We start from the raw sequence: 27,654 nt of genomic DNA, 5'->3' as shown, positions 1-27,654 counted from the left end.
TAATTGCTAACTGAAGAGTGTTGACAACACTTGGCATATTCAAGGCAAAAATGCGACATTCAAGAGAATGTCTCAGTTATGTTATTGATAGGGTTGTTTATAATGAATCATTAGATGGCGAGGAACACTATTTTCCTGTCAAAAAACATAATGGTTGGCGTCCATTAGACTTCCAGAAAAATTATGAAAGGATTTTACCTGAAGACTTGACAGATCAGGCAAAGACAATTTCGGTAATTAGTGCTTTAAAGGTGATGCTAAGGGATGGGTCCTAATTCTGAACAAAGATCATATGACTTTTAGTGATTTCAAACAAATTTACTGAAGAATACTGACCAGAACAAAAACAGGTTTGTTTATGGCGAGAATTTATTATGGCCAGAATGTGTGATATAGGGGCACAACCTCCATTAAAGATTTCTACGGATCCTGGCACCGAACGCTGACTCACTTGGAAAGTAGACGATCCGAATCTGAGATTAATTGAGAGCTACCAGAGGATTTGAAAAGATATGTCAGAACCAATCACAACAGCTTTTCTACGCTTCTGGAAAGAACAGAGGATGAATAACACTAGAGAGGTAGTTGTAATCATCGTCAGACAGTCATGGTAATCACAACGACAGTGAACAGAATGATAGAGATAGATATCACGTTAACACTGTTCAAAAAAGAAGGGGCAGAGTTGAGGTACTTGAACCACTCATGGTAGAGAATGAGGAGCTTTCATGTTGTGGCTGAACATTCTACATTAATTGCACTGACGTCCATCCCCTGCCCCTCAAAGTGTGGCACCCTAATTAGTGAACATAAAAGCCAAGAACTTTAGGTTTCCCCTTCCTACTTTTGTTTTGAAACGAAGAAAAATTAGCAGTGTTTATATCCCATTGAATAACATCGACTTGAGCCACTAATTTGACCAGGTCATAGGCAGTACCTCCATTACTTACCATACTGTTTTTATTTTAATGTTTATTTAATTAAAAATTCGTGGGTTCACATTTATAAGGCAGATATCTGAACATAACATACACCCAGCAAGAGAAAACTAGAGATGGTCTGGTGAGCAGCGATCGCCATATCAGTTTGTGCAGAATATTAAATGTAGCTTTATGTTAGTATCTTAAACTGTAACTAAAAAGAAATGATATCCAATTAGTACTATTCAAACATGTGTATTCTACCCATCTGGAATATTTAAAAACCTGTATAGAATTGTGTTTGGAATGGTGGTCAGGAAAGCTGTAATACTTGACTGAGGATGTCAGTCTGGTGAGATACTTGAGGAAGGAACAGGCAAAGCATTTATCACCATCTCCTAGTCACTGTTGTTGGTTAGGTAAGGTATTAACACACAGACGATGGGCCCCAGAGATACCGGTGTTATAGTGTCCGGTGGTGGCTGACAGGGTACGGAAATTTCAATTTTCTTGCATGGGTGTCATTCACACCCTCTGTGCCCTCTGTTGGGTAGATTTTGAATTATTTGATGGCAAGGTACTGAGTAGGAAGAGTGAAAATGTTAGTGTCAGTATATTTGATCATCATCATCATCATCATCAGGTTCACACGGTTGCCAAAGTTTGCAAATGAATTTGACATAAAAGGGATTTTGGACACTTCTGTTACTATTGTCAGGCTACAACAGCTCCCAAAGATACCAGTAGTGGATAAGTATGAAGATGCACAGTCACTAACTGAAATGTTCAAAACATAGACATACATACATACATAAATGTTGATCACAGGGAAACCTTTGAAAACAAGCTCTTTGAGGTTTCAAAAAAACAGATCATGCCAACACAGATGACAGGATTTCGTTAGATGATAGATCTGACTTGACTGATTGATCGATTAATTGAGAGGGATTATGGGACCAAATGGTCAGGTCAAAGATCAAGAAAGAGGGTCCGCTTTAAGTGGATGGAACCAGTCATGGGAGTCAAATTATATCATTATGAAGATTAAACACACACAGGAAAAGGAATAAAAGGTTAGACCAAATCTAAAAAGAGGAAAAAGAAAGATAAAAGGGAAAAAAACTGGGGTGTTCATGGGGTCCCACATTGAGAGGACTGGAAAAGAGGTCCTAACAGCAACCACCCTGCCCCTGCTTGAAGACTAAAGTAGAAGCTTATATCTGCAAATAAAAACCACTTTCACAGAGGAAACTGAGGACCAGTTCATCCATCCGAGAATCATCTACTAATATTAAATGTAAGGTATCAGGAAGACTATACTTAGCACAAAGGGCCAAAAGAAGGGGACATTCCACCAATATGTGGAATACCATCAGTGTTACTCAACAACCACATTGTGGGGGTGAGTCATTACGCAGGAGGAAACAATGGGTGAGCCTTGTAGGACTAATGCATAGATGGTATACAACAGTGGACTACTATTGAGAGGAGCGGAAGGAAGAGCACCAAACAGCAGTAGACTCCTTGATTGTGCGGAGTTTATTACTATGAGCAGTAGCACACCAGATATCATTCCATTTTTGGGCAAAGAGAGATTTGACATAGATCGGCTTACCCACAGCTGGAATCATGAAAGAAAATGAAAGTAAGTATCTGCTTCTCTACCCAGTCAGCCAATTCATTCCCTGGGATGCCCACATGACTTGGGACCCAGAGAAAGACAAATGAGCAGGCGGTATGGCCAAGGGCAGAGAGAAGGTCATGGATAACAGAGACCAAAGGATGACGAGAGTAGCATTGGTCGATAGCCTGCCGGCTGCTCATTGAGTCTGAACAAATTAAAACACTGTGGAAGGAGGCCTGAGAAACAAAAATGGAGGTCTCTGTGAATTGCTAGAAGCTCTGCTATGAACACACTACATGATATTGGCAATAAATGGTGTTCTAAGACAGTAGGAGACGTGGAATTTTATCCCACCTTATCGACTGTCTTAGAACCATCAGTGTAAAAGATTGTGGCACCCTTCAACTCTGCAAGGATGGCGCATACAAGGTGACAGAGAACGGAAGGGGTGACAGAGATCTTAGGACCCTGGAACAGATTGGCCATAATTCGTGATCTAGGTACCATCAAGGGGAGGTATGGGAGCAAAGGCACAAGGTGCATTTCAGTGAGTGGAGATGGGGATCCCGACAGAGGGAAGTGAGACACATGCCAACTGTCAATCCCATCGGTGGGTGGGAGTAAGGAGTGAGACATCCCTCATTGGCGAAGAGCACAGGATAGATGTGGTAGTCAGGGAATTGGCAAATGATGATTGCATAAGAAACTGGTAGTTGGCTCAGTTGTATGTGTAGAGGGGGAATCCCCAATTCTGTGAGGAGACTATCAATGGGACTAGTGCGAAAGGCACCAGTAGCCAAATGCACCCCACTATCGTGAAGAGGGTCAAGCAGTTTCAAAGTGGAAGGAGCTGCTGAGCCATAAACCTGACTACCATAATCTAGTCTGGACAAGACTAGAGCACAGTAAAGATGGAGAAGATTGGTACAGCCTGCACCCCAAGATGTGAGGACCAGGAGGCAGAGAGCATTAAGCTTCCACATACATGCAGTATTTAGGTGATGAATGCAGGGCAGCCATGTCAGTTTGTTATCAAAAATAAGGCCCAAGAAGCAGGACTGTGCTACAACATTGAGAAGCTGGTCACCTAAATAAAGTTCTGTATCGGGGTGTACTGTGAGTCGATGACAAAAATGCATAACCCACATTTTGGAGGGAGAAAACTCGAAAGCATAGGACGTGGCCCATGCACAGGCCATCTTGGAGCCAGCTTTCAGCAGTTGCTACAGAGTGGGAGCTGCACCAGATGCAAAAATCATCGACCTATAATGCCAGGGTAACCAGAGGTCCAACAGAGGTCACAAGCTCATCAACTGCAAGGACAACGGGTGTGGCACTTAGTACAGAACCATGTGGGATACCATTCTCCTGCATTCCAGGGGTGCTGAGTGAAGTACCAACCAAACCCGGAAGAGCCAGTTAGAGAAAAATTCATGGATAAAAATCTGAAAGGGACCACGGAAGCCCCAGTCATGGAGGGTAACTAAAATGTGATGGCCCAAGCTATGTCATGTCACACACCTTACGTAGGTCAAATAAGACTACGACAAGGTGTCAACGGTGAGTAAAAGCCTGTCAGATGGCTGTTTCCAATCCAAGTAAATGGTCAGTTGGAGATCATTGGACAAAAGGCTCAGAAATTCAAGTGCCCAACGTAATCCGAAGCTAACCATCCTCTCAAGCACCTTGCAAAGTACATTTGTCAGGTTAAAAATGGTTCAAATGGCTCTGAGCACTATGTGACTTAACATTTATGGTCATCAGTCCCCTAGAACTTAGAACTACTCAAACCTAACTAACCTAAGGACATCACACAACACCTAGTCATCACGAGGCAGAGAAAATCCCTGACCTCGCCGGGTATCGAACCCGGGAACCCTGGCGCGGGAAGCGAGAATGCTACGGCATGACCAAGAGCTGCAGACATTTGTCAAGTTAATTGGGTGGTAGCTGTCAGGAGACTTCGGGTTCTTCACGGTCTTAAGGACGGGGATAACTATACTGTCTTGCCATTGTGACAGAAAAGCACCTGAGAACCAAATGCGGTTGAAGACCCTGAGGAAGTGTATCCTCTGGGGGACATCCAAGTCGGTTGGTTTGTGGGATTGAAGGGACCAGACTGCTAGGGTCATCGGTCCCGGACATCCAAGTTTTGGATCATCTGGTTGTGGGTGGGATCTGGGCCAGGGGCTATGTCTCATGAAGATTTAAGAGCCTGTGAGAATTCCCATTCAGTGGAGGGTTCATTATAGGGCTCGGCATTGTGTAGGGAGATACAAAGGGAAGTACGGTCAACACTGCAGAAAGGTAGCAGGATAGGAAGATGACACCAATGCTGTCACAAAGTGTGTTGCAAGTTGTTCTGAGAGGACCAACGGATCAGTGCACAGAGCACCTTTAAGGTCATGGCCCTGGACAACTGACTGACACTGGCAGCCCAGAAGGCTACAGAGCTAGGACCAAACCTGTGATGAAGAGGCATTTGTCCCCATAGAGGAAACACAATGCTCCCAGCATTCATTTTTACGCTGCCTAATAAGGTAACGAGCCTTAGCATGGATGCACTTAAAGGCGAAGAGGCTAGTCTGTAAAAGGTGTCGCTTAAATCACTGAACTGCCCGTCAGTGGTTCTCAATCAACAGCCACTGCGACATTATTGGTCCACCACGGTACTGGTCGATGATGAGGGGACCTGTGGATAGGGGGTACAGCAGTGCCAGCAACGTGAACAATAGTGGCAGAGATGCCTTGCACGACTGCATTAATGGAATTCGACAGGGGAGTCGAAGTGCACAGCAGATGTATGCAAAGGACAATTGGCCCTGCAGAATGCCCAACTTGGGGGCCTGTCTGCCTGGTGGCATCAGGGGAACAACAGAATCACCGGCAAGTGGTCACTGTCACAAAGGTCACCATGGGATGTAGGGAAGCCATGAAGGCAGGGGAGGAGATCATAAGATGGACAGCAGTAAAGGTGCTGTTAGCAGCACTGAAGTAGGTAGAGGAATCGTCATTGAGGAGACACAAATTCAGGTCTGTAATAAGCTGGTCAATTAGGAGACCCCACAGTGGGTGGTGGGCATGGTAGTTTCCAAGGAGGAAAAACAGGGGTGGGCATTGCTGGATGAAGGTAGACAGTGTAACATAAGGAATCGGCCTACCTGGAGGGAGGTAGACATTGCAAATGGTGATTGCCAGAGGCGTTTGCAGTCTAATCGCTGTTACTTCCAGGTTGGTACATGGGGGATCGAGTCAATAATGACATCAGAGTGAACCAAAGTGCAGACCTCACTACATGGCGCCCTGGGGCCACCACAGTTCCAACAGAACGTTGCATTTCTGGTAGGTGACGATAGTATCCATTGCAATTCCACTAGACAATCGTGTGGCCAGAGTCCAGATTAGGCATAAAGAAGCCAAGAGGAGGTTATGTCACTCAGTTAGTAGTCATCAGCAACAAGGATGAGATGACATCCATAAATAAGATAAGATGTCAGACACAGGTAGCTAGGGGGGAGATGGCACCTCTGGGGGCACTGACGGGGGGCAGATTGTCTTGGGATTTACATTTCTTCTACTTCTCCTCCTCCTCCTCCTCCTCCTCTTCTTCTTTCAGAGGTGGAGGGGGCAGGGCACAGAGGGGGTGCAGGTGTCTGCAAGATCCAGAACCAAAAGACAGCAGTTGACCTTGGGTTGCACAGACAGTGTTTCTCATGTCTGAGTGATGGTAGGAGTCTTCCGGCCTGAGAGACGCCAGGGAGAGGGGTCCCGGGAGGGAGCCTGATCACCGTCAGGTGCCAAAGGAGGCTGGGGAGGGGGAGCAGCTCCCAGGCAGGAGGTTGTGGGAACTGCAGGGGAAGAGGTAGAGTATGGGACAGGGGGATGGGGCTGGGCAAGGAAGAGGTAGGAGGAGGAAATGAAGTAACAGAGAGAAAAGTTTAAGATAATGGCACTGGATGGAGCCTCTCACACTTTTGGCGAGCCTCAGCATAAGACAGGCGATATAGGGACTTGTATTCTTAGGTTTTCTTTCTCTCTTGTAAGCTGGGCAAATCTGGCAATTGAAAGGTGTGGCTTTCAGCACAATTGACACACAGAGGTGGCAGAACACAGGATGTTCCCTCATGGAGTGGTTGTCCACAGTCACCACACAGAGCGTCTGCCATTCAGCATGAAGAGATGTGCCCAAAACGCAACCACTGAAAGCACCACATAGGTGGAGGGATGTACGGCTTCACATCACATCTGTAGCACATAACCTCGACTTTCTCTGGAAGGGTACCCCCTCAGAAGCCAGAATGAAGGCACCAATATCTGAGTGGTTGTCTTTGTGGCCTTTCTGCACATGTCGAACAAAATGAATGCCACACCACTCCAGAATATCCCAGAGTTCCTCATCAGTTTTCAGGATGAGATCCCTATGAAAAATCATTCCCTGAACCGTATTCAGACACTGGTGAGGACTAATAGGCACTGGGACATTGCCAAGATGATCACATGTGCAAAGAGCTGCCGACTCAGTGGCAGAAGGTGCTCTGATCAATAGGGAGCCCGACCGTATCTTACTAAGAGACTCCATTTCATCAAATTTGTCCTCAATATTTTCCACAAAAAGCAATGGCTTTGTGGTGGTGAATATGTGCCCATCTGCTCTCATACAGATGAGGTAATGAGGAAAGTGGTTCATCCCAAGGCGGCGAGCCTGGCCCTCCTCCCACGGTGTAGCAATGGAAGGAAAGGTTGCTGGGTAATATGAAGCAGCATTCAATGAACCTCCACCATTCAAAGAGACTGCCATTTGAGATCGGCCACATTTTTGCAGCTTGTTATGTTTCATGTGCCAAGCATCCGTCTGATACCAGTCACTCCGACCAGGGGCTCTCCCCAAGGTCACCACCCAGCCACAGGAAGGGCTGTCTGGCACAGCGGCCATTGCCGGGAGTTCCGATGCTCCAAGAAGACAAGTGACCACTACTTGGCATACATGGGGAAGGAACAGCTCAGGAATCAAGAGAGTGATCCCTGCACTGTCAGGGGGCTCAGCCATATGGGTACATAAAGCCCCACCACATGGAACTGCAACATGTGCTGGTGATCTAGCAGGGTGGAAGGTGGCTACAAATTAGGAAGGGTGAGAGGACGGAAGGGTGGAGAGGAATCCATACCACAGATGCTAGGGAGGTTGTTCTCCCCTAAATGGCTCACACTAAAGGACAGGAAATTTTGAAGTGGAGGTCAAACCTCAAGTGGAGACTTACACACCAAAAAGGATGAAAGAACAGGCAGAAGGAACACAATTGCAAACAATACAGGAAACCAGGTGGATAGCCAAGTCAATATGAATCAGAGCTCTGCAATGTTCCCTCTAGCTTGGGAAGAATTCCAATTACTATAGATGTGATCGGAGAGTTTTTCACATGTTAAAGATTCCATCAAATAATAGTATCCACACTTACAGAATTAAGCACATGCTTCTTTGTCTCCTCCACCACTGGATAAACATTAGGAGAAACTACAAAAAAATAAAAAAATAATTAGAAAAGGACTTGTATTTATAGAGTCAGTTCTCTGTTGCTGGTTAAGGAATACTTAACCTAAATTCCTTTGGATATAGGTTCCTCCACTAGGAAAGAGAAACCTTGGTCTTACTGCAGCTGGCCTTCCTATATGTGTATGTTGCAGTAATAATCTGCAGAATTTTTGAATCATCGTTGTTTATTCATGAAAAATATAAAACATTTCCACCGCCGAATTGTTCCACCAACACCAGCCATGTGCATTCAACTGCCGTTTCCAACTTTCCTCCAAAACATGTCTCCCCCGAAGAACAAACAAAAAACATTAACATCTTTGGAAATGGAAGATTAATGAATTAACAATTAAAATTAATATAAATACTTTATTCCACACCAGAAAATGGATAATTAAGATCTGTACACAATATAGAAGTTATTCAAATAACTATCAAAATTAATAATGTGTAATTAAGATCTGCACATAATTTGAATAAAACTGAAAGTAGATACTAAGATCTTCAAATAGTAATGGGAAGGATAGAAATGGAAAAGTGGTTCCATTTCAATACCCCCCCCCCCTCCCCACCAGAAGAATTTTTACTAAAGTAGGTTAGTGTAAAACTCTTCTACAACCAGCAGGTGGAGTGTATGTGAGTAAGAAAAATTCCAGTACCTGTGGTAGATGAACTAGAGTCAATGAAATGATCTATTTGTGCATTTTAAATGCTACATAAAGAAAGTTTCAAAATGTAGAATGAATCATGCAGCACATTGTCAAACATAAATCATAAAGAACAATTTTAAAATGGTGTTATGCACCTATTAATGCAGAAATACAAATGTGTGAGCACACAATCAAATATAAAAGTTTTAAATGGTGTGGAGCAGCAATGAAATTAATAAATGTAGATGAGAGTCATGTTGTGTGAAGCACAATTACCCACATAAATTACAAAACTGTATTATATGGTGTTAAGCACCTGAACAAAAGAAACCACAATGCAAGAGTTACGTAAAACTAGTAAAGCAAAACTAGTAAAGTGCCATGAAGAAGTTTGTTCTACAATTCTATAAGGAAACTGGCAAAACACAACGCTACAAATTTTTCCATACAGTGGTGAGAGGCAATGAAACTCATTTTATCAAACAAGATGAACAGTGAAAAATTAATGGAATTAATGTAACATAAGTGAATAAGTATAAACTACATCGTAAATTACTTACAGAGGTTTTCTTTTTACATAAATTCAATTTTGTAAGAGACCAAGTCTCTTGCAGAGAGGTGTCTACTCTCAAATTTGGTCCTTTATATTAAATAGGCTCAGGTATATTACTGACTTTTCAGTTCCTGAAACTGTTTTATCAGGTTCCATTCCATTTGAATATATTGAATGCACAATCATTTAAATCAGTGTCCTTTTACCTGAAACATTACACGTTCTCTATTTAACATGTATTTTCTCTCAGGTACAATGAACATTTCTTTATATTTGCATAATGTATTTGGTTCTGGCATGAAATCAGTCAGACTACTTTTAAGCCAAATCCAGCTATATACACAAAATATAGAAAATACACAAGATAAATGAGAATGGCACAAAATACAAATAAGGAAACTAATCATATGATAGTTCTCATTCTGACATGTCCCCTCAGTAATGATGGAAAAGACAAATCCAAGTATGGTATCGAATAGCTAAGTGAAGGTAATCTCAATGCCCCGAATCTAAATAGCTTGTTCAACTCGACAAACATTTCGTGTTAACAGTATGGAAAATGTAAATATGGGTTTACTGTAATCAATGTAGTTAGTGTGAGTGTGTATTTAGAATCAATAACCACAACGTTGTTCCCATCATGTGTTAAAGCCCTCAATACCATGGCATGTTTGTGCTGATTGCACAGTGCCAAGTAAAGTAAGAAGAGTAAGTCATATGTAGATGCAATAGGTGTGTTAACTATATGACAGCAACAATCAATCACTTATGAATTCTGAGGTTTATTGCCCAGAAATTATTCCATCTTAAAACATCATCGAATAAACTTACTCTGTACAATGTAAGGCAAACTTTATGTAAACTAGTAAGACAAAAATCGTCATAATAGCTAAAACTAATTTTTTTTAAAGTAGTATTATCCAGGTTATGTGATTGAACTTGTACAGTCTAGTACAAGTGTCAATTTTTATTTTCAATCTCAGTAGTGTTAAACTTGTTCATTTAAGGAAATCATCTCCTCCAACTCAAAATATCTCTTGTATATACTAAGCAAAGTTACAATCATCTAACCTAAACACATCATAAATCCTTAAGTTAAGTTGAAGAGGGTGAAACAAGATGCAATTTGTTGCCATACAATAACAAACAAAATTTGAAAGACTATATATATATACACACACAAATGAACTAATCCTAACAAGTAAAAACAGAGTCAACTGATATCAATCAACGTAACATATTCATTCAAGAATGTATAGCATAAATATTGAAAATGCTGGTCTTTCACTGATCAAATCATCCAAAAACCCTAAAGCTTTACAAGACACCCACCAGAGTGATGGTATCAAGCAAAGTCACCATTTCAAAACACCACACAATCAATTCACTCTCCCCTGCTGCTGTCACCCCTGGATCAAGCATGAAAAACATCTTCAGAGTCAATAGCTTTGTCAAATTTCATAAGCTGATGTATAAATGTAAAACACTTTCTTCATCAATCTACTTTCTCAAATTCTTAATCCAATTTGCCTCAGTACTGAAAAGTACTTTTCAAACATATCACTCACACATTTTCAAAAGACAAAATTCACAACTTTCAAATTATGCAAAACAACAACAACAAAAATCAAATCTGTCAATCTGTATATGAGTGATGTGGTACTGATGTGTAAGTTTATGATACATGTGTTTTAAGCTGCACTATGTTTTTCAATCCAAACGCTTTCCGGGATCTAGGATAGGTGAGTCTGTACACATTAGCACGTGGCATTTCACGAATTTCAAAAGGACCTATATAAATATCAAAAAACTTTTTGAGATCCTTACTTATAGCTATTGATTTCTCATAACTTTTTGTTAACACCAGGTTACCAACTTTGTACTGAATCACCTTAACATCTTTCTCATGCCTTAACTTCTTCTTGCTATGATATATTTCCATATTTCTCCTCACAATGTCTTCTCTCTCATCAGGAGACAACTCAGAACACTAGGAAAACTTTACTAGTTCATACAATAAATTAGTTGGTTTCTGATTGTAATGTATCACATAAGGGAAAAAACCCAGTAGTTATGTGTTGCAGATGGTTGAGAATATCCTCATATTGTGTTACATCTGAGTACCAATTTCCATGTATCTTTCAGCAGGACTGCAAGATGGCAAGTAAATGGAAATGCAAATATGTTTGATGTTCTGATCCGTCATAAACTGCTTCCATACATGTGAGATGAACTGGCTTCCATTGTCAGACAATATAGCTTCAGGTTTGCAGCATTAGTGAAATAATCATTTTCAAAACACTGTATAATTTGGATAATGGTAGCCTTTTTCAACGGGTACAACTTAACAAATTTACTAAACAAATCAGCCACAACAAATATGTAACTGTATCCTTCTTTGGAACTAGATAATTGTCCAAAGAAGTCAACCCCAACTAGCTCAGATTTACCTTTGGGTATGATGCTATTTAAAAAACCTTTATGGCACTGATTTGTTACCTTTACTCTCTGGCAACTATCACAAGAAGCTGTTCACCATTTTACTCTCCTCGATATATTATTAAAATAAACATTTTCTTGTAGCATTTCATTCTACCACAGTGGCCAAAACTCTCATGTATAAACTTAATGAGGAAGTCTGTGTGTTGTTTGTGCCATCATAGTTTCCAGTTATCAGAGTCTGGTCTGTGTCGCTTGAACAAAATACCCATGTGCACCTGGTAATACTGTCCAACTTTATCCTCACCTTTCTTACCGAGTAAGATTTTCACTAATTTCAAGTCCTCATCTTGGTTTTGGTGTCTCCATAATTGTTCACAATTTTTCTAATTTCTCTCTCACACTTCACTCCATTAATAAAAAATTAATAAGCATAATTGTAAAGATCTTGTCCTCCTGAATCCTCTGTTTGCTGATGACTCTAGCTTGGTAGTAAAGAATGTTGTGTGCAATGTTAGCACTGTTTCAAGCAGTGCAGTTCAAGACTTAAGTTCACAGCTTGTAGATAACAAACTAATGCTAAATCACAGCAAGAATAAATTTTTACAATTTATAACACACAATTCAACAAAACCTGACATTTTAATTTCACAGAATGGGCATACAATTAGTGAAATGTACAGTTCAAATTTCTGTGTGTTCAGATAGACAGTGAACTGTTGTGGAAAAGTCACGTTCTGGATCTTGTTCAAAGACTTTATGCTGGCAGTTTTACTATTTGAACAGAATCTGAAGTAGATGATAGTTCAACACAAAAACTGGTCTACTGTGCTTATTTTCGTACACTTAAGACATATGGTATTATATTTCCCAAAACATATTTTTGGCTCAGAAATGGGTGGTTCAGGCAGTAATTGGTATAAGTTTGCTTACCTCCTGCTGACCATTTAATTAGTCTGGGTAATCTGACACTGGTCTCTCAATAAATATGTATTCTTTGCTGTCATTTCTTGTTAACAATATCAGCTTATTCTCAAGAATTAGCAACATTCACTCAGTCAACACTAGGAAGAAATCCAATATGCATTTGGATCACACTTCCTTGACTTTTGTGTGGAAACGTGCAGTATACTGCGGCATCTATTTTCAAAAAGCTACCACAAAAATTCAAAAAGCTTAGCAGTAATCCATGTGGTTTCAAATTGAAATTTAAGAGTTTCCTCATGGATCACTCCTCCTATTCTGTCAAGGAGTTCCTTGAAAATTTAAACTGATTCCTGTGTTATATTCTTGATTGTATTTACATAAACTTATGGCTTTTTTTGGTTTCATAAACATTTCATTTTTTTTGACACATTCCATGATCTTGAAGATCTGCTCCTCAAATTGGTCCTATCCACTTACTATATCACAGACTGTTTGTGATGGTCATAAAAGATGGCAAAGAAGTCAATGCAAGATCTGAAAGACTATCACAAGAATTATCATTTGATTCAGTACCATGTACCAGAGACCCATCTTAATATTATTGAAAGCAAATCCCAAAGTACAAAATTACCTAAACAGTTACTTTTAAATCACACTGCACAATTTGTCATACAGGTGCTGGAGTACACTAAGGTAGCTTTATTGAATTACTAATCAACATGTGTCAAACACAACAGCCACTTAGACAAGAAGACTTCTTGAAGAAGTGCACTTGGTACTTATTTAGCAACCAGGGAAGTATTTCCAGAAGACTTTAGAAAGTTTGTCAGGCCATGACTGTGTGGAGGAGAATGAGTCTGCTATCATTCTACAAAGGTACTTGGACATGTGTTTGCAATTTCGAGTACCTGTCATTTGTGTTTGTGATCTTTGCTCAAAAATGAGGAAAGCTCAGTTCCCAACAGCAATAACTAAATATTTTAGACAACAGTAAGAGGTAATTGTCATTTTAAAGAATATCAAATGTCATGTTTAATGAGTATCAACTATGATGTAACCTATTGCTTTGGTAAATTTTTATATCTCACAATATCTATAGTACTGAAGAACAATGTTCGCTGCCACAATGACTTTTTTAGTTCAAATGGTGTATTTAAACTTTTATACACTTTAGGAACTTTATCTCATACGCATGAAATCTGGTGCAGAGTGATGCAGCATCTGCAGGGTGGGATAACAATAGCTGCTTTACCGTTCTTCACAGTACCTGATGATTTGAGTGGTTTACTCAATGATAACAATGATGATTATGATATCTATTTAGGGGGGACCCTCAACTGCATGGTTATTAGCATCCACACAAATCCCCAATTTTTACACAGTCCAGTCTTGCCACTTTACTTTCGCAAATGAAGATGAAAACACAAACACCCAGTCCGTGGGTTTATTCCATGCTGTTTCATTCTGGTTCAGCAATGTGCCTTCCCCCTAGATCTATGAGCACCACGACAACTGCCATTACATCAGGATAACGAAGATGAAGTTGAGCTGTCATTAAGATTCTTTATACTAACCACGTACAAATGACATGGCATTAATAATTGAGGAGAGCTGCTTGTTGTAAATTACGAGCCAGTATGCGATTGGTACTTGAGAAATGTTTTACATCATTTAGCAGATAATTCAGACTTGAGATAGCATTTCAGTTACCAGTGCAAAAGAAGTTGCAAAGTTTGTGGGGCCAGGAAACAGACTGGCATTGGAGATGTAATAAGAATGAAATGATGAAGAAATGACAATGAACAGGATATGCAGAAGGGAGTTTATGTGATTAATTAAGTCAGTAGTGTGCAGGGCTGCACACAAGAGGAGAAACTATTGTAATGGCTCAAAGCCCTGAGCTGAAGAAATTTGTGAACACCTTGGAAGGAGGCCAGGAAGGAAGGTAGTGTTAATTATATACTACAAAACCAAACTTTCTGCTACTGGTGAAACTTACCATTGCTGTACTAGTCTCAGGAGTGCTTTCTCCACTTCACCCCCTCAGCAATAGGAGGGAGAACACTTTGAATTGTACCTGATGGCCAGATAAAACTTTTGAGTTAATATAAAAAAATAGTAAAAGAAACAAGTAATAAACTAAAACTGATTCTACATAACATAATAATGAATTGCTTACTGATCAGTGAATAACTGAGTATCTAATCTACTCAACTATGTACTACAATAAACATTACCAACAAAGTTCCAGAAAGCCAGAATTTTATTCCAATTGCAGGCTGTTTATGTGAACACTGTCAGGGGCAAATAAACTTTTATTGTCAACATTTCATATGATTATTGACCAAAATTTAAAATCCTGTAGTAATCTGCTTATTGAAACATACAACCTTATGATACAGGATTAACTCACTGTGGCAAGTTTAACAGTTAGGAACTGTGTGTATGCCCGCATATGGAGCCTCTCTCACCACAAGCATATCCAAACATTATATTCATCCAGTATTTGACAATGAGGGCACTTAGTGACTCGCAGAAAACTTCGCCCATAATTTCTAATTATCATGAATTTTTCTCAGAGATACCTCAGACAAAGTAATAGGAAAATTGTTTATCACTTACTACATTTTTGCTGATCATGCAGTAAAATTGCCACTTCATAACACTTAGAATGTAACCCTCCTTTCTTTACTTACAGATGGGTACATGTAGCCAGGAGAATGAGTGGCAGATGAGGTGGGGTATTTCTCAGGCACAGTGTTTGTAGAAGTGAGGTAGGAAGAAAAACTTGTGGATATGGCAACAGGATGCAGTAGGAGACGTTATAGGAATGATCTACATCTACATCTATACTCCCCGAGCCACCTTACGGTGTGTGGCGGAGGGTACTTATTGTACCACTATCTGATCCCCCCTTCCCTGTTCCATTCACGAATTGTGCATGGGAAGAACGACTGCTTGTAAGTCTCCGTATTTGCTCTAATTTCTCGGATCTTTTTGTTGTGATCATTACGCGAGATATATGTGGGCGGTAGTAATATGTTGCCCATCTCTTCCCGGAATGTGCTCTCTTGTATTTTCGATAATAAACCTCTCCGTATTGCGTAACGCCTTTCTTGAAGTGTCCGCCACTGGAGCTTGTTCAGCATCTCCGTAACGCTCTCGCACTGACTAAATGTCCCCATGACGAATCGCGCTGCTTTTCGCTGGATCATGTCTACTCTATGTACAACTATCAACGTTACTAGTCGAGTCTCAGAAAGCCAGAACTTTATTCCAGTTTCAAGCTGGCTATCTAAAGCCTTTCTGGGGCCAACAAACCTTTATTGTCAACATTTCACATAATTAGTGACCAAAATTTAAAATATAGAATCCTGTAGTAATCAGCTTATTAAAACATACAACCTTATGTTACAGTGTTAACTCACTGTGGCAAGCTTAACAGTTAGGAACTGTGTCTATGACTGTATATGGAGTCTCACTCACTGCAGGCATATACTGACATCACATTCATCCAGTATTTGACAATGAGAGCACTTAGTGACTTGCAGAAAACTTCACCCATAATTTCTAATTATCATGAATTTTTCTCAGGGATATCCCACACAAAGTAATAGGAAAATTGTTTATCGCTTACTACATTTTTGCTGATCATGCAGTAAAATTGCCACTTCATAACACTTAGAATGTAACCCTCCTTTCTCTACTTACAGATGGGTACACGTAGCCAGGAGAATGAGTGGCAGATGAGGTGGGGTACTTCTCAGGCACAGGGCAGGAATGATGTGGAATTGGGTAGTGTAGCATCTCACTGGTGCTTTACAATTCTGCCTTATGCCACACAACAGAGGGCTGTCAGTTGCTGGCATGTTAAGAGGCCTGAAACTGAAACTCATGCTCAGTGCAGCTCATCTTGCCCATGACAGCCACTGCATAGTTTCTGTACAGGGGCCATGTGACACTGGACAACTTGCCAATATTCCTCCACTGCAAAGCCTTCACAGGTCACTGCACAGTGGCTCATCAACCAATCAAAGTTCCAGACTCGACATCAGTTATCTACTTGGGAGTGACATGACTATATTAATAAGAATGCAACCCACAATATTGGCATTGCCAGTGCTACTTACACCAAAGGTGCCTACAGCAGTGCTTGTCAGTTGTTACAGACAGAATGCTGAACTGGAAGCTTCAAGAATAGTTCTCACATTAGGGACAATCTTTTAGTGGATCAGGACAATCTCTACCTTGATTTCACTAGAAACCTGTTTCATTTGCCACATGTTGTCATGTACAATCTGTGTTGCAATGAAGCTCTATTCCTCTTGGCTACTTGGGAACATCTCTCTTCTTGTGCTTTTTTCATTATTTCTTTGTCTCTGGGAACTTGTTGCCAGAGTCTTGTGTTCCATTGAGTAGCCTTCATCACAGTGTTCTAGTGCTTCTGCACAGTGTTTGAATGGTTTGCTGCATGTTAAAAAAAACTGTTCCATTTCCTTTGAATTGCAGATGTCTCTACAGTTTTGTTCTCTCATGTTCTGTGATCCTTTCCCTTATTATTGCTTGTTTTATCTTGTCTCTGTCTTGTGCCACTTCATTCCTTCATTCTGGTGTCTTTCTCCCTACACCATTCCACCTCACAGTCCCTCCTTAATGATGTCGTGGCCAGATTCCTGTATTTTTCTTCCAGGTCTGTGCCCCCTGTATGTCACTGCCATCTAAACTGGGGGGATGACAGTTGTCATATTGTTGGCTGCTGGTACACTCACAACTTTTCATCTGAGTGCAACAACAACATTGGAATCTAGGACATCACCAGTGCAGCTTGCAGTGCTCAACTTGCACCTTAAAGAATGACTCTCATATTAGTAGCAACCTGAAAGCATATCAGGACTATTTTTAGGTTGCTTTCACTGGGTATCTGTTTCACTTGCCTAACATTATTATGCACCTTCTGTGTTGCAATGAGGTTCTAAAGTTCCCATATCTCATTTCTCTCCTTGTGCATGGATCATCCACAATAGGTGGGACGTATGACCATGAGTGTGGGTGGCAGATGGGGCAAGGGAGTTCCCTGCTGGACTCCCTGTAGAGAGGTGAGGCAGGAAGACAAACAGATTTGTCTGGGAACAGACTGTAGTGAAAGTCTTAATGGAAAAAAATTTTTGAGCAAAGGAACTGGCACCAGAGACAAATCTGGAGAACAATAAGTGATACTGTATGTCCATTACCTTTGGGTACTTATTATCAGTCAACCTGCCCACTGAATGAATACATTTCAGCCTCAGTTAGACAGTCAAGCAGCCTGGTGGAAATTACACCAGGGGAAGAATTCAGTACACAGGAGGGAAGAAGGAAAAAAAGAGGAACCTCAAACGCTGAAGTGAAGGAATGAGAGGAGAAGGGAAACAAAGGAAGGAAAAGGGTGTGAAAAACAAAGGTGAGACTGGATATGTTCAGCGACAGAATGCAGAACATTCCCATAATACCCCAGACATATTCCCCAATGGAGGGGAAAAGGAATAGTGAGAGGATAGACGTGTATCACGGAAGATGTAATAGATATACTATGCCTGTCTGAGTGTCACATTATGTCTGATATAGAAAAGGTAAATATCAGTGGTTATAAACTAGCTGCACATATGAGTAGAGAGAATAAGGTTGGAGGAGGAGTTGCCACATATGTCAAAAGTTATCACTGTGTAGAAAGCTTAGATACAAAAAAGTTTTGTCTAGAGCAACATATAGAAGCATGTGACTGTCAACTTAAACTAAAGGAGGGCTCTTTTATAATTGTAACAGTATATAGGTCCCCATCACGAAACTTTCATTTATTCCTGGAAAACTTGGATGCCTTTTTGTGCTATCTGTCAGACAGGGAAAAGCAAATTATTATTTGTAGGGACTTCAATGTTGATTCACTGAAAGAGTGTAATAGGAAGAATGACCTGGAAGTCTTGCTCGGTTCTTTGAATTTGACATCTGTCATTAATTTTCCTACTCGGGTAGTAAAGGACAGCAGCACATTGATAGATAATACTTTTATAGCCCAAGATAGGTTTAAAAACATAAATTCTTGTCCTGTTGAGAATGGGCTTTCTGATCACGATGCTCAGCTAGTTACAGTATATGAGACAGCTCCATTCAGTAATTCAAAACTGCCCTCTAAAGTTGTGCGTTCAATTAATGACTCTACAATTAGAAATTTCATAGGAAATCTTCAGCAGTTAGACTGGGCTGAGGTGTACAAGGAACCCGATGCTAATTTAAAATATAACTTATTTCATGGTACACTTGTAAGAGAATTTGAAAACTGTTTCCCCAAGAAAGTAGTTAAATCTAATGATAAGAAACTATGCAAAAAACCTTGGCTTACTAAAGGAATAAAAATATCTTGTAACCACAAAAGAGAACTGTATCTAACAACAAGAAAGAGTAATGAATCAGAAACAGCCAAATATTATAAAAACTACTGTGCTACATTAAGAAAGGTTATTAAAAAGTCCAGAAGCATGTGCATCATGTCTGAAATTAATACCTCTGATAACAAAATCAGAACAATTTGGAATATTATTACAAAGGAGACAGGACAACCAAGAGACAGGATGATGGCATCACCATCAAAGCGAATGGAAACTTGATAAACAACAAGCCGGAAGTCGAAAACACTTTTAATAATCATTTTTTAAATGTTGTAGAGAAAATAGGATCTAAATGTTCATTAGAAGAAGCAAGGCAGTTAATGTAAGAGGCCTTACCCACACCATTTGATACAATTGAAATTCCACCCACCTCTCCATCTGAAATTAGGAAGATAATAAAACTCTCTCAAGAATAAAAGCTCACATGGAATTGATGGCATTTCCAGCAGGATAATAAAAGTTTGTTCCCAAGAAATAAGTGGGATTCTTAGCCACGTATGTAATAGCTCTCTGAAGCAGGGTATTTTCCCAGTTAGACTGAAGTATGCCATTGTTAAACCACTGCATAAAAAAGGGGATACGTCTGATGTCAACAACTACCGCCCAATCTCTCTACTGACTGCCTTATCCAAAATTCTTGAAAAAGTAATGTATTGTAGAGTAGCTTCACACCTTTGTAAAAATAAAGTTTTAACAAAATGTCAGTTTGGTTTCCAGAACGGTTTTTCAATGTAAAATGCTATATATACTTTCACTAATGAAATATTAAATGCTCTGAGTAATCGGAAGTCACCTGTTGGGATTTTTTGTGATCTATCAAAGGCTTTTGATTGTGTAAATCATGGAATACTTCTAGATAAGCTCAAGTACTGTGGTATGAATGGGACAGTGCTCAAATGGTTTAAATCATACCTAACTGGAAGAGTGCAGAAAGTTGAAATAAACAGTTCACATAATATGCAAACAACTGGTAATTTTTCAAACTGGGGAACAATCGAGAATGGGGTGCCGCAAGGTTTGATCTTGGCTCCTCTGCTGTTCTTAATATATATTAATGACTTGCCATTCTGTATTCACGAAGATGCAAAGCTGGTACTTTTTGCCAATGATACAAGTATAGCTATCACACCTGACAGACATGAATTAACTGGTGAAATTGTAAATGATGTTTTTCAGAAAATCATTAAGTGGTTCTCTGCAAATGGGCTCTCATTAAACTTTGGCAAAACACGGTATATACAGTTCCACACAGTAAATGGAATGACCCCATTAATAAATATAGATTTCAATCAGAAATCGGTAGCTAAGGTAGAATATTCCTAATTTCTAGGTGTATGCATTGATGAGGGGTTGAACTGGAAAAAACACACTGAGGATCTGCTGAAACTTTTGAGTTCAGCTACTTATGCTATTAGGGTCATTGCAAATTTTGGTGATATACATCTGAGTAAATTAGCTTACCACCCCTATTTTCATTCTCTGCTTTCGTCTGGCATCATATTCTGGGGTAACTCATCATTGAGTAAAAGAGTGTTCATTGCACAAAAGCGTGTAATCAGAATAACTGCTGGAGCTCATCCAACATCATCCTGCAGACACTTATTTAAACAGCTAGAAATCTTTGCTGTAGCCGCACAACATATATATTCACTTATGAAATTTGTTATTAACAATCCAAACGAATTCAAAAGTAATAGCAGTGTACATGGCTACAACACTAGGAGAAAGGCTGATCTTCACTACTCAGGGTTAAATCTAACTTTGGCTCAGAAGGGGATAAATTATGCTGCCAGAAAAGTCTTTGGTCACTTACCTAATAGCATCAAAAGTCTGACAGATAGCCATATAGCATTTAAAAGGAAATTAAAATAATTCCTTAATGGCAACTCCTTCTACTCATTAGATGAGTTTTTGCATATAGTACTTCCTCCCCAAGCATTGAATAATGTCTGTTTGTGTCTGTGTATATGCGGATGGATGTGTGTGTGTGTGTGTGCGCGAGTGTATACCTGTCCTTTTTTCCCCCTAAGGTAAGTCTTTCCGCTCCCGGGATTGGAATGACTCCTTACCCTCTCCCTTAAAACCCAAATTCTTTCGTCTTTCCCTCTCCTTCCCTCTTTCCTGATGAGGCAACCGTTGGTTGTGAAAGCTTGAATTTTGTGTGTATGTTTGTGTGTCTATCAACCTGCCAGCGCTTTTGTTTGGTAAGTCTCATCGTCTTTCTTTTTAGATATATTTTTCCCACGTGGAAAGCGCTGGCAGGTCGATAGACACACAAACAAACACAAACATACACACAAAATTCTAGCTTTCGCAACCAACGGTTGCCTCATCAGGAAAGAGGGAAGGAGAGGGAAAGACGAAAGGATTTGGGTTTTAAGGGAGAGGGTAAGGAGTCATTCCAATCCCGGGAGCGGAAAGACTTACCTTAGGGGTGGAAGAAGGACAGGTATACACTCGCATACACACACATATCCATCCACACATATACAGACACAAGCAGACATTTGTAAAGGCAAAGAGTTTGGGCAGGGATGTCAGTCGAGGCGAAAGTACAGAGGCAAAGATGTTGTTGAAAGACAGGTGAGGTATGAGTGGCGGCAAATTGAAATTAGAAATTAGCGGAGATTGAGGCCTGGCGGATAGCGAGAAGAGAGGATATGCTGAAGGGCAAGTTCCCATCTCCGGAGTTCTGACAGGTTGGTGTTAGTGGGAAGTATCCAGATAACCCGGACGGTGTAACACTGTGCCAAGATGTGCTGGCCGTGCACCAAGGCATGTTTAGCCACAGGGTGATCCTCATTACCAACAAACACTCTCTGCCTGTGTCCATTCATGTGAATGGAAAGTTTGTTGCTGGTCATTCCCACATAGAAGGCTTCACAGTGTAGGCGGGTAATTTGGTAAATCACGTGGGTGCTTTCACACGTGGCTCTGCCTTTGATCGTGTACACCTTCCGTGTTACAGGACTGGTGTAGGTAAATATATCTAAAAACAAAGATGATTTGACTTACCAAAGGAAAGCGCTGGCACGTCGATACACACACAAACAAACACAAACATACACACATGTGTGTATGTTTGTGTTTGTTTGTGTGTGTGTGTATATATATATATATATATATATATATATATATATATATATACCTAAAAACAAAGATGATGTGACTTACCAAATGAAAGTGCTGGCAGGTCGACAGACACACAAACGAACACAAACATACACACAAAATTCAAGCTTTCGCAACAAACTGTTGCCTCATCAGGAAAGAGGGAAGGAGAGGGAAAGACGAAAGGATGTGGGTTTTAAGGGAGAGGGTAAGGAGTCATTCCAGTCCCGGGAGCGGAAAGACTTACCTTATGGGGAAAAAAGGACAGGTATACACTCGCACACACACACATATTCATCCACACATATACAGACACAAGCAGACATATTTAAAGACAAAGAGTTTGGGCAGAGATGTCAGTCGAGGCAGAAGTGCAGAGGCAAAGATATTGTTGAATGACAGGTGAGGTATGAGTGGCGGCAACTTGAAATTAGCGGAGATTGAGGCCTGGTGGATAACGGGAAGAGAGGATATATTGAAGAGCAAGTTCCCATCTCCGGAGTTCGGATAGGTTGGTGTTAGTAGGAAGTATCCAGATAACCCGGACGGTGTAGCACTGCGCCAAGATGTGCTGGTCGTGCACCAAGGCATGTTTAGCCACAGGGTGATCCTCATTACCAACAAACACTGTCTGCCTGTGTCCATTCATGCGAATGGACAGTTTGTTGCTGGTCATTCCCACATAGAATGCATCACAGTGTAGGCAGGTCAGTTGGTAGATCACGTGGGTGCTTTCACACGTGGCTCTGCCTTTGATTGTGTACACCTTCCGGGTTACAGGACTGGAGTAGGTGGTGGTGGGAGGGTGCATGGGACAGGTTTTACACCGGGGGCGGTTACAAGGGTAGGAGCCAGAGGGTAGGAAAGGTGGTTTGGGGATTTCATAGGGATGTACTAAGAGGTTACGAAGGTTAGGTGGACGGCGGAAAGACACTCTTGGTGGAGTGGGGAGGATTTCATGAAGGATGGATCTCATTTCAGGGCAGGATTTGAGGAAGTCGTATCCCTGCTGGAGAGCCACATTCAGAATCTGATCCAGTCCCGGAAAGTATCCTGTCACAAGTGGGGCACTTTTGTGGTTCTTCTGTGGGAGGTTCTGGGTTTGAGAGGATGAGGAAGTGGCTCTGGTTATTTCCTTCTGTACCAGGTCGGGAGGGTAGTTGCGGGAGCCACACATGGATGTGTGTGTGTGTGTGCGCGAGTGTATACCTGTCCTTTTTTCCCCCTAAGGTAAGTCTTTCCGCTCCCGGGATTGGAATGACTCCTTACCCTCTCCCTTAAAACCCACATCCTTTCGTCTTTCCCTCTCCTTCCCTCTTTCCTGATGAGGCAACAGTTTGTTGCGAAAGCTTGAATTTTGTGTGTATGTTTGTGTTCGTTTGTGTGTCTGTCGACCTGCCAGCACTTTCATTTGGTAAGTCACATCATCTTTGTTTTTAGATATATTTTTCCTTCATGGATTGTTTCCTTCTATATATATATATATATATATTATTCAATGCCTGGGGAGGAAGTAAACGTGTTGCCATCAGAAGGAGCAGCAGTGGCCTCAGACTTATCACTTTAAGTCTGGCCACAAACTTATGTGACTCCAGCCTATGGAGTCCGCGTAGGCCAAGACGAATACTTTTCCAGGGGTCGTAGGTTCGAATCCCACCTATGACATGGATGATGACACCTTGAGTTTATGCTCATCTGTGCATGCCTGTGTTTGTCCCTAAATACAAATTTGTGGCCTAGTTCCTAAGAAACTTAGTCAAATTTTAACAAATAATTGATAACTGTACTGTGCAGTTGATGAATACCAGTGGCTGTAGTAAATGTGTCCGAGTCTGATGTCTTTAAAAGATATATAGATAAATGGAAGAAGTTTGTCTGGTTGACCTCCTGTTGCAGATGGAACTAAGGTGGAGAGACAGAGACTTAGTTTGAATTTGGTACAGGGATGAACCATTTTAATATGCTTGTGTCCTATGTTGAATTCTTAAGCAAAAGGAAGAATGGAAATAGCTACAGCCGACACTTATGTAATGTGTGACAGGCTGTTGTTGATTTGTGCTAAATACCATCCATTTATTGGGTCCAGAGATCAAATTTAGAGATAAACTTCTGATGTTCTAAAGATTCATCCATCATACAGGTCAATATTTAATCCACAGTGCCCAATACTCAATCAACTTCCATTCCCATAGTCGTCCTCGAGTTGAATTTTTATAGCTTTAACAATACATATAACTATTACTTAATAGTTGTCATGCGAATGCAGGATACCTAGAAATTCACGAATCTGCCAGATATGTGACATGCACGGATGGATAGTCAAATCATCTGCATACTGCAGACATTGCTGAATCTTGCACAGCTTACACTGGAGGAGATGCCATGTGGCCAGAGAAAATTTCCTTAAAGACTTTCGCCATTATCAGCTAGACAAGAGAGAAATCAAAATTGGACTAATATGCCATTGCTGACATATAAGATATAAACACCTTTGACAATACTCTGGTGATTTCTGGGGATTAAGGGTGGCAGTGTGGTACTAATGTGCAAGACTCACACTCCCCCTTTGGCTGTCGATCTTCTCTCAAGATAACAGGCAGCGATATCCTGCTCAGGTTCTTCTCCGAAGAACAGATGCTACTCTGGAGGAATTTTCTATCTTTTAAAATAACTCAATACACTCGAGATAGTTTTGAACACTATTTTCGTAACATGTTGCAGTTTTCATACACTAAACATTTCTTATAAGATCAACACCTTTCGGACCGACAGACTCTATTACAATCATCTTTCAATTCATACAGTTTGTAAATCTCTCCAAGCTTAACAAGACAACAGTCCTGACTTTACGGCAGTAAGATGAGAGAATGAATAAAAGTCTCTTCTTTCAACAACCTTCAAATGTTTGTACCAACAATATTTTTTAATTTCACACAGTATGATGCGTTTACTCCATGGGCGGTATGTGTAACTTCTCAGGCGGGCTCGCTGACTACCTTCTTGCTCCAATCACCCGTCTGATACACTTCCATCCTGTACACACATAATTGTGGGTCAGTAGACATAGTTCTACTTTATCATCCTTATCTCTAAAACAACGTGTGTTCGAGACGGTGGAAATACGAGTGTGTCTAGAATTTTCTCCGAAATTCTCAAGGCACAACAATACCTCAGTTACTGTCATTCATTCACAATCAGCACCACAAGAATATCACAGTTAAGTAGATGTCAGTGGTTTGATTTTGACCCAGGGCATGGGTAATGACAACAAAGGTATATTCATTTATTTATTTATGTGTATTTGTTACATTTGTTATTAGTAATTAGAGTCTCACTGGCGTGTAAAGGCTTCCCGTGACATCTTCCATTGTTCTGTGTCCTGAACTATTGTTGCTATGATGGCCTATCACAAGACTGCACCTCACCTCACCGTCATCTTCCTTATCTTCCTCTTCTCATTGTTCTCTTTTTGGAGCATTTAGTCTGTTGTTACTGTGCTTGTAAATACTTGCAGGCACATCCACACAATATGCAGTGTGCTAGGACTCCTGTTCAAGACAAACCACATGTGATGAAAACCTGAATAATATCGTAAATCCCATGAAGAAATTGGACCTTTTTTTGCCAAAGAAATGTTTGTGGAACTGCACTTCACAATGTTGACATTGTGCTGGGCCATACACAAGCACAGCAATGGAAAGTGAAGTATAGTTTGGCACATGTGACGGATAAGATCTGTTGGAATATGAACAAGTATTTTCTTGCAACAGTTTACTTACCTAGGCCAGCAACTGTATGACACTGTAAATAATTTCTATTCTTTACCATGACATTTGGTTTGTGTTCAACAAGCTATATCAAAAGTCCATTCTACATCTACATCAGTAAATGCACATAAGTCAGTACTTACGATGCGAGCATCTGAGTTCAAATGCATCTGGAAGCTTTTAATTGTCGGCATTCTTTTTTTCTAGTAGTTCATAATAAATGTAATAGATTATAGCCCATATCCTCTGACAAGCAGGTGACCCAGTAATGTTGCATAACTAATTTGATAATGTTGCCTATTCATTAGTGCTTTAATGGCTGCATGAAGGTGCACAAGAACATCGTTATTTGTTCACACTTTGTCAAAGTATTCTGTCACTAATTTATTGGGGAATTTTAACAACTGCTTTAAATATTTAAGGATGGTAAGCATTATGTGTGGCTGTACTAATTTGTAACATTTCTTATGATGAATTGGTAATGGTTTCATGTTCCATTCTGTATCTTGAAAAGAGCTCTTCAAATGTTGCTTTTGTGATTGGTTATTTTCTCTGTCATAAGACATAATTTCATGACTTTAGTAACAGGTACTCTAAGAAAATTACCTGAAAGAGAGAAGCCCATATGCAAAGAGGGCAGCAATTTCATTTCTCTAACACTAGATTCCATAATTTGCATAAACATTGTCACAAATATCCCTGTCTCTCTCTTTCTAGTGAATCTGCACAAACAATTAAAAAACTGGAAAACTGTAGGATTGAACTCTGCACCTTCAGGTTACCATGCAACACTTCTATCATTACACTGTGAAGAATGGATGTGAGAATAGACTCCACATGCTAATAGAAGGTAATTTTGTGACCTTAACGTTTGTTCCAAAACATGCAAAGATATATTTTCAAGTTGCAAAAGACAAATATGTGTGGCTGCAGAATATCAAAACGTGTTGGTAAAATTGGTCTTACATTCTTAGTTGCCTGAATAGTAGATAGTGAGCACTTATAAACACACTCTTATCCTTTCATAGCCTATGTTCAGCTTATTTATTGGCATTCAGGTGCATTCACTGTTTTGAACCTCCTGACAGTCAGATCCATAATCTATGCAGTTAAGTAAGCAATCATGCACATGAGGCGTAAGTGAATACTGAGTTAGTGTCAGATACCTCACATTTACAGAACTGATGACCCTCTTCATTTCTCTGAGATCACTCCCTGGTCCAGTTTTTATGGCACTATTGCCAAATGGTTTGATCTTTCCTGCCTTTTGTATACTGAGGCAAAATTTTTTGTTTGCTGACCAGTGTACACTGACCCCTACCTCCACACCTCATTGCCTCAATCCTTCAAAAACAAATGTAACAATATTATGAAAAGGATATCTGCTATCTGCTACTCACCATAAAGCAGGGGTGCTGAGTCACAGACAGACAACAGAAAAACTGTCAAAGTGAGCTTTCAGCCAACAAGGCCTTCACTGGAAACAGATAACATACACTCACACAAATGCAACTTGCACACATGTGACCATAGTCTCTGGCAGCTGATGGGACAGAGAACCAAATGGGGGTAAGGAGGAGGCTGGGACAGGGAGGGGGAGGGATAACAGGATAGGGGTGGGGGAGAGTAAACTGCTGGAGATGACCTGCACAAGACAGGACATAGTAGGGTTAAAAGCAATAGTAAAGATGGCAACGTTCAGGACAGTACC

Source organism: Schistocerca cancellata, chromosome 8 (assembly GCF_023864275.1).
Source record: "Schistocerca cancellata isolate TAMUIC-IGC-003103 chromosome 8, iqSchCanc2.1, whole genome shotgun sequence".
Lineage (NCBI taxonomy): Eukaryota > Metazoa > Arthropoda > Insecta > Orthoptera > Acrididae > Schistocerca > Schistocerca cancellata.
This window is presented reverse-complemented; position numbering follows the sequence as displayed.